This window comes from Peromyscus maniculatus, chromosome 9 (genome assembly GCF_049852395.1).
Source record: "Peromyscus maniculatus bairdii isolate BWxNUB_F1_BW_parent chromosome 9, HU_Pman_BW_mat_3.1, whole genome shotgun sequence".
Classification (NCBI taxonomy): domain Eukaryota; kingdom Metazoa; phylum Chordata; class Mammalia; order Rodentia; family Cricetidae; genus Peromyscus; species Peromyscus maniculatus.
In genome coordinates this window covers 86,071,754-86,081,782 of record NC_134860.1, presented here as the reverse complement: position 1 = coordinate 86,081,782, position 10,029 = coordinate 86,071,754, and the positions used below count along the sequence as shown (strand labels likewise).

At 36.0% G+C, this 10,029-nt stretch overlaps 1 long non-coding RNA gene across 1 annotated transcript; it reads left to right on the top strand.

Annotated features, from left to right (window-relative positions):
* Positions 1 to 3,784: 3,784 nt before the first annotated feature.
* Positions 3,785 to 8,799, top strand: LOC121832111 (uncharacterized). The gene is made up of 2 exons (XR_006075642.2): positions 3,785 to 3,850; positions 8,503 to 8,799. It is a non-coding gene; the product is annotated as an uncharacterized LOC121832111 (long non-coding RNA).
* The last annotated feature ends 1,230 nt before the right edge of the window (positions 8,800 to 10,029 follow it).

Sequence of the window (10,029 nt, the reverse complement as noted above, 5' to 3'; positions counted from 1 at the left end):
GTCATATTGCTGGCCCATTTTCTTTTCTTTCAGTGCATGCGCTCTTCAATTCACACTAGCTACTGTTATGTTAATTCAAGCCATCACTATTTCCTTTCTGAATCACAGAACATTGTTTTCACCATTTTTCCCAACTGGTTGTAATGTTCTTAGAGATCAAGTGGCTTTCCTCAAAATGCTCTGTGTATATAACCTTAACAGGGAGTAATCCCCTGGCTCCCACTTCCACTGGTGTGAAATTTCAATTTTCAGATCAGCACAACAGGCTTGTTATGGACGCTCAAATAAACTAATGCAGTGTCAAAGCTAGAAACAGAAGTGCTGTGTTTTACATCTCCTTCCTAACTTCCTTAACTCTATCCTAAACCTAACAAAATAATCACATGTTTGAAATCAACCACTATATGTAAGAGCAATTAATCTATTTATGGAAAACTTGATGATTTCAACACACCAATTAAATGAATTAAAATGGTCTTTAGTATATCCCAAAAACTAGAACCTCTTCTAGTAAGTCAATATATACTAATAAACAAAAAAACATCTTCTATGATTCAGTCACATTGTACAATGGGGTAACAAAAAAATCTTTACTCACATTAGTTCAGTTTTTCATGCTTTCTTATGAATATTGTGACATCAAGAACACTCAGAACTTCTATTCACACTTTCTGCTTTCCAAAATCGAATTGTTGTCCCATACTGTAAACATTACCTTTTACTACTTTTATTATCTCTTTCATTGGATCCTTTTCTTTCCTCATTTTTCTCTTAAGTTCTAACATTTTCTTCATATGCCTAGATGCAATTAATTATCAATTAATTGATATAATTTCTCTAACAGTTAATTAACAGTTAACAGATTATTCACCTGTTCCAACTTGCCCTTCAGACACTTGAAATTTGTGTTGTTAACACTAAGAAATAAAAATGAGAAGTGATAACAGGCATATACTATTTCATACTTTCAGTCTGTTTCTTTCTAATAATGTGCTGCTTCATCAAGAAATGTGAGCTTGTCTGGTCCTAGTTTAGTCCAGTGCTGATGACTGTGCATCATGGATGTTACAGAGGTCAACTTGAACATAGAATGTACAATACAGAGGACCAGAGAGGGCAGAAGAGAGCATGATAAGGAGAGGTTGATAATTTCTACCAAAACACAGAATAATCCTACTACTTTATAACAGTGGGATAACTAAATAACATACATATGCATAAAAACAATGAAGGAGATCAAAGTCTTGAAATACAAAGTAATTAAGAAGATATAAACATTAATTACACTGATTCCAGTAGCATAAAAACATTTATTGACTTAACATAATGATAGATCATAAATATGTAGTTATGCTAATCAAAAAATTTAAAAACTTTTAAGAAGATGGAAATGCTAACCCACTTGATTTGCTAATTACTTACTGTGTCTATCTCTCTCTGTGTGTACACATGTGTCTGATTATGACAATATAGCTTTAAATTATGAACAATTAAAACAATAGTATTTACAAAATATAATGTTTAAAGTGTATTATTTTACCATAAAGTAAAATATTTTACCCCATAAATAAATACAATTTTTACTTGTCTATTAAGAGCAAATTTAATTTAAAATATATTTAAAATGCTAGAAACATGAAAGTAAAATCCATTTTCCTATAGGAGAAAGAAATAAGGAGAGAGGATTTTCATAGTGAAACGGTTTAAAATACTTTCGTGCAGTTGAATTGGATAGATGAACATATTCTACAGAGGTGTTTTGAGCACTTGGAACATCAAAACAGTACAGGTAGTATCATACATAAAAAACCGACAACAACAAGAAGAAACAAACAAAAAACAAAACAGCATTGTAAGATATACTGTGGAACAGATGCTGCAGGGCAATGAAGAATAGATTCTAACCAGATTATATCCTAAAAACTAAACACCTAGAGTCACTTACTCAGCATTTGCAATGAAAGAGTTTGGATGGAAAACATCCAGCTCAAGATATAGAAATTTTTAATGAATTATGGAAAACTTTGTTATGTCATATTAGAGCCATAGAAAAATCTATAAATTGCACTTTTATGATGTTACAAGGTAAACTGTATTTTATTCTCTGTCACAGCTAAAGTAAACACAGAACATCACCTTAGATTTATTTAATTAGATCTTATTTACTCTGCCAAACATCTGTGGAAGGAATGACTCAGGTTTTGTTGTTGTTGTTGTTGTTGTTTTTTTTTTATATTTTGGATTTTAGAACTGTGTTCAATAAATATAAGGTTCTGGAATTTTTGGTCTGTTTCAGTAGATATAGGTTAACCAAAACTTAGGCAAAGCTTAGGCCTTATTTTTAAGGCTTATTTTTTATTACTTTTAAGCATGTATTGGCATGTGGGTATGTATGTGGGTACTCATGTGAGTATAAGCAGCTCTGGAGGCCAGTAGGATGGATCTACTAGAACTGGAATTATAGGCAGTTGTGAACCGCTCACTGTGGGTCCTAGGAAATAAGTGCAGGTCTCCTTCAAGAGCAGGACATGCTTTTAATAGTTGAGCTATTTCCCTATCTCTTATGCATACACAACTTTAAACAAATAACCTGTGAAGGTCAATGTAAGGGAAAATTAATAGAGAAGCTTAAAATATCTCTGGACAAGTTTCCTGTACATAGTCAATAATCTTTTTATTTTTAATACTTTAGACTGTTCTATACTGGTTAATATTCATGTACAGACTGCTATTATGTTTATGTGACGACTTGGAAAAAATTCAAGACACTAAATATAGAAAACAAATGAGGCTGATATTATAAAACTATTAAATTTAATGTCTTCTAAAAGTAGGAAGTGCTCTCATTATTGAGTATTTATAGACAATCGAAAAGAACAAAGGTAGCATTGTACTAAATCTTAATGTGTAAGTGACAAATTCTCAGATTTTATTCTTTGTTCCTGATGCATACTTAAGGTGAAGTCATTTAATGAAATATTAGCTGTTTGGACAAAACAGAACACAATCTGTAAAGCTAAAAATAACTCAAATTTCCCCCATTTGAATTCTCAGATTTAATCCAAACATTAAATCTGAACACACAGATTTAATCCAAACCAGGGAACCTATTACATGATCACTAATACAGCAGTGACTCCTTCACTTCAAATACCTTTTCATTCTACAATAAAAATCAGTTATTATTGAAAGCCCACTAGTTAAGTAGTTAAAACCTTCTTCCAGGGGTTGGAGAAATCGCTCAGTGATATTACTCTTGTAGGTGACCTGGATGCATTTCCCAAAACAACAATCAGAAAAATGACTCACATCCATCTATACCTCCAGTTGTAGGGTTTCAGATGCTCTCTTTTGGTCTCTCCAGGACTGAGGAAACCACTTGGCTCACATATACATATGTAAGTAAAAATTCATATACATAAAATAAAAATAACTACTTCAAATTTTTAAAAGTCTCTAAAACTTATCATAATGTATTGATTGGTTTCTCATTTCTGGTGTTCTAAAAAATTTTATCAGACAAAAATCTTCAACCACAGTGAATTTATGTATCTAATATAAATACCAATCCTCTTATTTATCAGTCAAAAATCATTTTTTTATATATTAACAAGATTGTATTATCCTGGTCATCTCTGAAATGGAAGAGAAAAATAGCATCAAAGGAGTAAATACAAAACATTCTAGGTGTTCCTCAACAGAACAGATAGAAAAAAAATGTGATACATTTATACAGTGGTGTATTACTCAGATGTTTAAAATAATGGCATCATGCAATTTGCAGGCAAATGGATGGAGTTTGAAGAAATCTTTCTGAATGAGGTAACCCAGATCCAAAAAGATAAATATGGTATGTATCACATACTATATGGATATTAGCTGCTAAGTAAATGATAAACATGAAACAGTTGTTAGACCTAGAGGTTAGGAATAGAGAAAGAGACTGGGGGAAGGGGAGGTGGAACATGAACGTCTTTGTATAGGGGAAGTAGACATTTTTTAAATGGACTTGGAGCAGGCTGGGGGGACAGAAATAGGAGAGGAAGGAAAAATGGGATTATGGGAGGAAATGTGAGGAGATACAGCTAGACCTGAAAAGCATTTGAGGCATGATGTAGAAACCTCATACAGTGGAAATTTCCTAAAATATAGGAAGATGATCCTAATGAATTTTCTGAGTAATGAGGGAGATGCAGTCCCAACTGGCCATCTACTCTCACAAAATGAAGCTTCCAGTACTGGAACCAGGTTACATCCAATTAAGTTGTTAACCAAAGAGGTCCATTGAAAATGACAAAATAGTAGGTTGATATCTACAAACTGATAAGTCCCCCCACACAGCTCATTGAACATGGAAAGTTAGACTTGGTAACTACATAGAACCTTCACTCTTATGTTCTAGTGTCTTTTGTACTGGAAGGTAATCTACAAGTTACCAAAAGAGAAATGTAAACACCAACCCAACCACAAAACCTTTTATCTACAATCTGCTTGACTGCAAAATATGCAAACAACCAACATCTGATTTGGCTTAAGGAATACTACAAGTGATGGAACCCATACTGCTTGGGTGACAAAGAACCAGAGACTGGATAGCACAAAGACCTAGGGTAAACCCAAATACTACTGGTCTTAAACACACACACACACACACACACACACACACACACACACCAAAAAAAAAACCCACGAGAAAATGACTCCTAATGATATTTTGCTGTATTCATATATCAGTGTCTTATTCAGCCATCATCAGAGAGGCTTCTTGTGGCAGCAGATGGGAACATATGCAGAGACCCACAGATAGCTGTTATGCAGAGAGAGGGAGACAGAAAGAGAGACCTTGGAACACACAACTCTAAATGGGGTTTCTCTATCAAATGGCTCCCCTTGGAGCTCAGGGAACCCCACAAAAAAAAGAAACTGAAAGAGTGTAAGAGCCAATGAAACTGAAGGACAGTAGGAGAACAAGTCACTTTCAATCAGCTGAGCAAGGGTCATATGAACTCACAGAGACTGAAGCATCAAGCACAGGGCCTTCAGAGTCTGCACCAGGTCCTCAGTGTATATTTTATGGCTTTTAGCTTAGTATTTTTATAGACCTCTAGAGTATGTGAAGGAGTGGTACTCTGATTCTTGTGCCTTCTCTTGGGCTCTTTTCTTTCTGTTGGTTTGCCTTATCCAACTTTGATATGACTTTATTATAAATACTAACTCTCTCTCTATATGTGTGTGTATATTAAATATATATATATACATATATATATATATATATATATTAAATAAGTTGTACTAAAAGGAAGGTATATTAAAACATGAAAAAAATCAGTGATGGTTAGCTCTTTGTCCTGATTTAAAAACAAGAGCCAGCAGAATTGTGGTGGTATTCTAATTGTACTGAAATGTGATTTTGATTGTATGTTAATAAATAAAGTTGCCCGGGGGTCAGAGCTATTAGAGCCATAGACAGAGTGTGGCGGTGGTGGCACATGCCTTTAATCCCATAGATCTCTGTGTGTTCAGGGATACAGCCAGCACTGGAGACATATGCCTTTAAGACCTAGGGGGCTGTATATTCAGACAGTGATGAGGCAGTCACGTGTTTGGGTTTACAACCAATGAGAAGGCAGAATGACTGGAAAATCGATTTACACACAGGAAATAGCTCTCTTTTCGCGAAGCTGGGACAGCAGGAGGAAGGGTGAGATTTTAGCTCTGAGCTCTGACTTCTCGTCTCTCTCTTTTACATTGTTTCTGTGTTTCTTATTTAATAAGACGGTTGGTTACATCTACACAGAATGGAGACCATATTAGTTGATAGACAAAGCTATAAGTGTTTGTGAGGTACAGGTGATAGTCTGAAGTTTGTGTACTAAAAAATAAACTTCAGGCTGGTCAACTTTCTACCACATGGTGCCATTAAACACACACACACACACACACACACACACACACACACACACACACACACAACTTGGGATCCAATTGTAATTTAAATAGATTCTTAAATACGTTAGCACTTCTTTGTTTTTATTTTCATTTTGCTATTGTATTTTAATTACATTTCTTGCTTCCCTTTACTCTGTATAAACCCTTCCTGTAGCTGTAAGTTTTCCTGTGTCCCGCCCAGCCCTGAGGTCCTGCAGCTGCTTATATAATAATCACTCAAAGGCTTATATAAATTATCAACTATATGGTCAATCAATCAAAGGATTTTTGCTAACTAGCTCCTTCAATTTAAATTAACCCATTTCTATTAACCTATGTATCGCCACATGTTCCTTGACTTTACCTGCATCCCATTACATGTTTCTCCTTGGTGTCTCTCAAGCTCTTTTCTCTTTTCACTATCTCTCTTGGATTTTCCTGCCTAACTCCATCCTGCCATGCCATAGGCAAATGCAGCTTTATTTATCAGCCAATCAGAGCCAAACATATTCACAGAGTACAGAAAGATATCCCAGAGCACCTTCCATATATCTTCCCCAACTCTTTTTTGAAATTCTGATCTTTTTCCATCAATTCTTATTGAATGCATGTATGTATTCATATATACATACATATATTCCTAATTGTACCTGTTGAATCTATATAATTATACTTATAAGTAAGTTTCAAAGGCTGACTGTTTCAACTATAGTCTTCACCCTTCATCAAGGAAACTTCTATTTGCAACAGATAGAGTCTACCTAAAACCCATGACAGGAGAATAAACCCACTATTGATACTGCCTGGAGTATCAGGACCCACAGGGTGGATGACCTAGAGACCTAGGATAGAACCAAACAAGATTGGAGAAAAAAAATGTCAATGGAATGATGCCTAGTGATATTTTTTTATACTCATACATTGGTGCCTAGCCCAATTATCATCAGTAAGTCTTCATTCAGCAACTGATGGAAACAGATTTAGAACCATAGCCAAACATTAGACATAGCTAGGGGAATCCTTCAGAAGAGCAGAAAAAAGTATTGTAAGAACCAGAGGTGTCAAGGACACCACATGAAAACCCACAGAGCCAACTAAACTGAGCTCACAGGGACACACAAAGACTGTACTGACCACCAGGGAGTCTGCATGGGACCCACCTAGGCATGTACATACATGTTACAAGTGTGTATCTTGGTTTTCTTGTGGGACTTCTAATGGGGGAACAGGGGCTGTTTCTGACTCTTTTACTGGCTTTGGGGACCCTACTTCTTATACTGGGTCACCTTACTGAGCCTCAATTTGTGAAGAAGTGCTTAGTTTTACTGCAACTTAATAGGCACTGTTTTGTTGATATGTGTGAGGTCCACCCTTTCTGAACAGAAAAGTAGGAGGAATGGGTTAGGGACTTGGCAAAGAGGGGTAATACTGGGTAGGTTCTGGGAAGAGAGAAGGGAAGGGAAACTGTGGCCAGGACATAAAAACAAAGAGAGATGGAGGGGAGGGAGGGAGGGGGAGAGGGAAGGAGGGAGGGAGGGAGGGAGGGAGGGAGGGAGGGAGGGAGGGAGGGAGGGAGGGAGGGAGGGAGGGAGGGAGAAAGGGAAAGGAAGGAAGGAAGAAAGAAAAGAAAGAGAGAGGGGAAAGAAGGAACAGAAAGAGAAAGAGGGAATGAGAAGGAAAGAACAAAAGAGGAAGGAAGGAAGGAAGGAAGGAAGGAAGGAAGGAAGGAAGGAAGGAAGGAAGGAAGGAAGGAAGGAAGAAAAGCACTCACTCAGGAATTCCTTATTGTCCTAATTCAGGTAAACTGGTCTTTTTTGAGTGCTTCTTGTCAGTCTTACTTTTAAGTAAAACAAACAAACAAATAATGGTGTACTTGAAGATTTACCTGTTTTCTTAAGGTTTTTATTTAACTTCATAGCTTAAATGGGTGATTTTATTTTGGTTTCTGCTGAATCCCAGTGAAGGAAAGTTTTCTAAAACAATATATAAACATAGTATATCAGGATCTCTGATTCATATTATAAATAGTCTCTTTAGTTTTCAAATGGTACAAAGTACTACCAGCCCTGGCAGACTCAAGTTCTGTGAATTCATGACTGCAACTGCCTAAAAATTCATCTCATAGTCCTTCCAAACATCTGGGTTTTACTTTCTTGCCACCTCCTATCCTATGATGTTCTATGCGCTTTCAAGGGGCTTGTAAATAGTCCCCATTTTGAAAAGGTCACTCAGCAGCCACTTATTCTCAACTCTTTAGGCAGCAATGAGTCTCTGCATTAATATCTGTTTGCTGAAAAAAAAAGTTTGTCTGATCAAGGCTCAAAACAATATATCTATGGTATATTTATGAGGCAGTTTGGCAACATTTCCCTTTAGTAAATGAAAAGCACTGGACTCATTCCTGAGCTTTATAACCTCCCCAGCCATGGGTCTTTGACCAAGTTCATGTTATCAGGCAACAGCTCCCTCCTAAAATACTAGGCAGATTTTGCCTAAACAGTGGTTTTGGAATGCACAGTATACACATCTGGGCAAGACTATTGATGACTTTTTCTCCCCCATCTATTTGCATAGAGCCATCTGGAGGTATAAAATCTAGCCAGCAAGGAGGCAGCTTCTATTTCAATTCCAGCCTTCATTTTGTCTTCCAGTCAAGCAGTGTAATATCATCGACAGTAGGATCTGAACTTGAATCCCCACAATGCCTATGTGGACCCTTCAGTGATTATTACTTTTCTGGTTCTTTGAACACATGATATGTCTTTCTGAATACACATAAACTTCATTGTTCAAATTGCCAATGTAGTGAATAAATAAAATCTATTGACACTCCTACATTAATAAAGCCATTAAACCCTATTCTCCCTCCTACTTTTCTGTGTCCCTGTGTGCTTTATGATATCCAGTTTATCAAAGACTGAAAGTTGTATGTCAGAAATCTTACATTTTCTGTTCAATTCTTTGGGCTGCCTGATGAGTTGTCTTCCAAATCTCACCCCTCTGATACTAATTCTAATGTACATATGCATTGCTGTGTCATGCCATGCATTTCATCCATTAAGGCTAAGGGACTAGAGTTCATTTATCAAAGTGACATTCTGTCACCACACGTCACTTCTGCCCCACTATCTAAGAGATTGCCTTCATTTCTCTTTTTGTTTGAAATTTTCCCACATATGTGCTAAAATAGTGACCGGCACTATCATCTAAATGTTTTAGTGAAACTGGCCACTGTGAAGATTTTCTTTCCATAAAATTTATGAGTAAGAACATAAATATTTGGAAGTATAATCAGATTACATTGTGTGCAAATAGTTGTACACAACATTGGTTGTTACCTTCAAGCATCAAGGATATCCTGCTTTGTGAGCTCTAGCTTTACACAGTAATAATACAGTTCTGCTACTTTAACTTTTCAGAGAATTTTCCATGTGTATAAGCTTTCAAGAGATTAAAGCAAAAATTTGGTCAACTTTTTATAATTTCTATGACCCAGTTATTCTCCATATAACTTATTTATGATGTTTTTTTTTACCTCTTTGCCATATAGACTGCATTTCATTGTTCTTTTCAAATATATGTTTGTGGGTTTTACTATAATTCCCTATTTTGCTAGATTAATTTCCACATACTTACTCCTCTAAGCTTAATTTTATCTTCTCTTTCTCCTGAGGGTTTTTTTGGTTTTCTTTTGTTTTGTTTTGTTTTGTTTCGTTTCATTTTGTTTTGTTTTGTTTTGTTTTGCTTTGTTTTTTGAGACAGGGTTTCTCTGTGTAGCTTTGTGCCTTGCCTGGATCTCACTCTGTAGACCAGGCTGGCCTCGAACTCACAGAGATCTGCCTGCTTCTGCCTCCCAAGTGCTGGGATTAAAGGCGGGTACCACCACCACCCAGCCTGAGTTTTTAATTAGTCACTAGTTTGATCCAAAACCCAAATGAGGCTCAGCATTTATATTGTTAGGAGAGATATTCTTCTCCATGACATAGCCATTCCTCAGAAAAGCTTTGATAGAAAATTGCACATAGTATTAACATCTTGATTGGATGGATATTCATCTTCTTTTTGTCTATTTTTTTAGTTTATATTAACATTAATCATCAG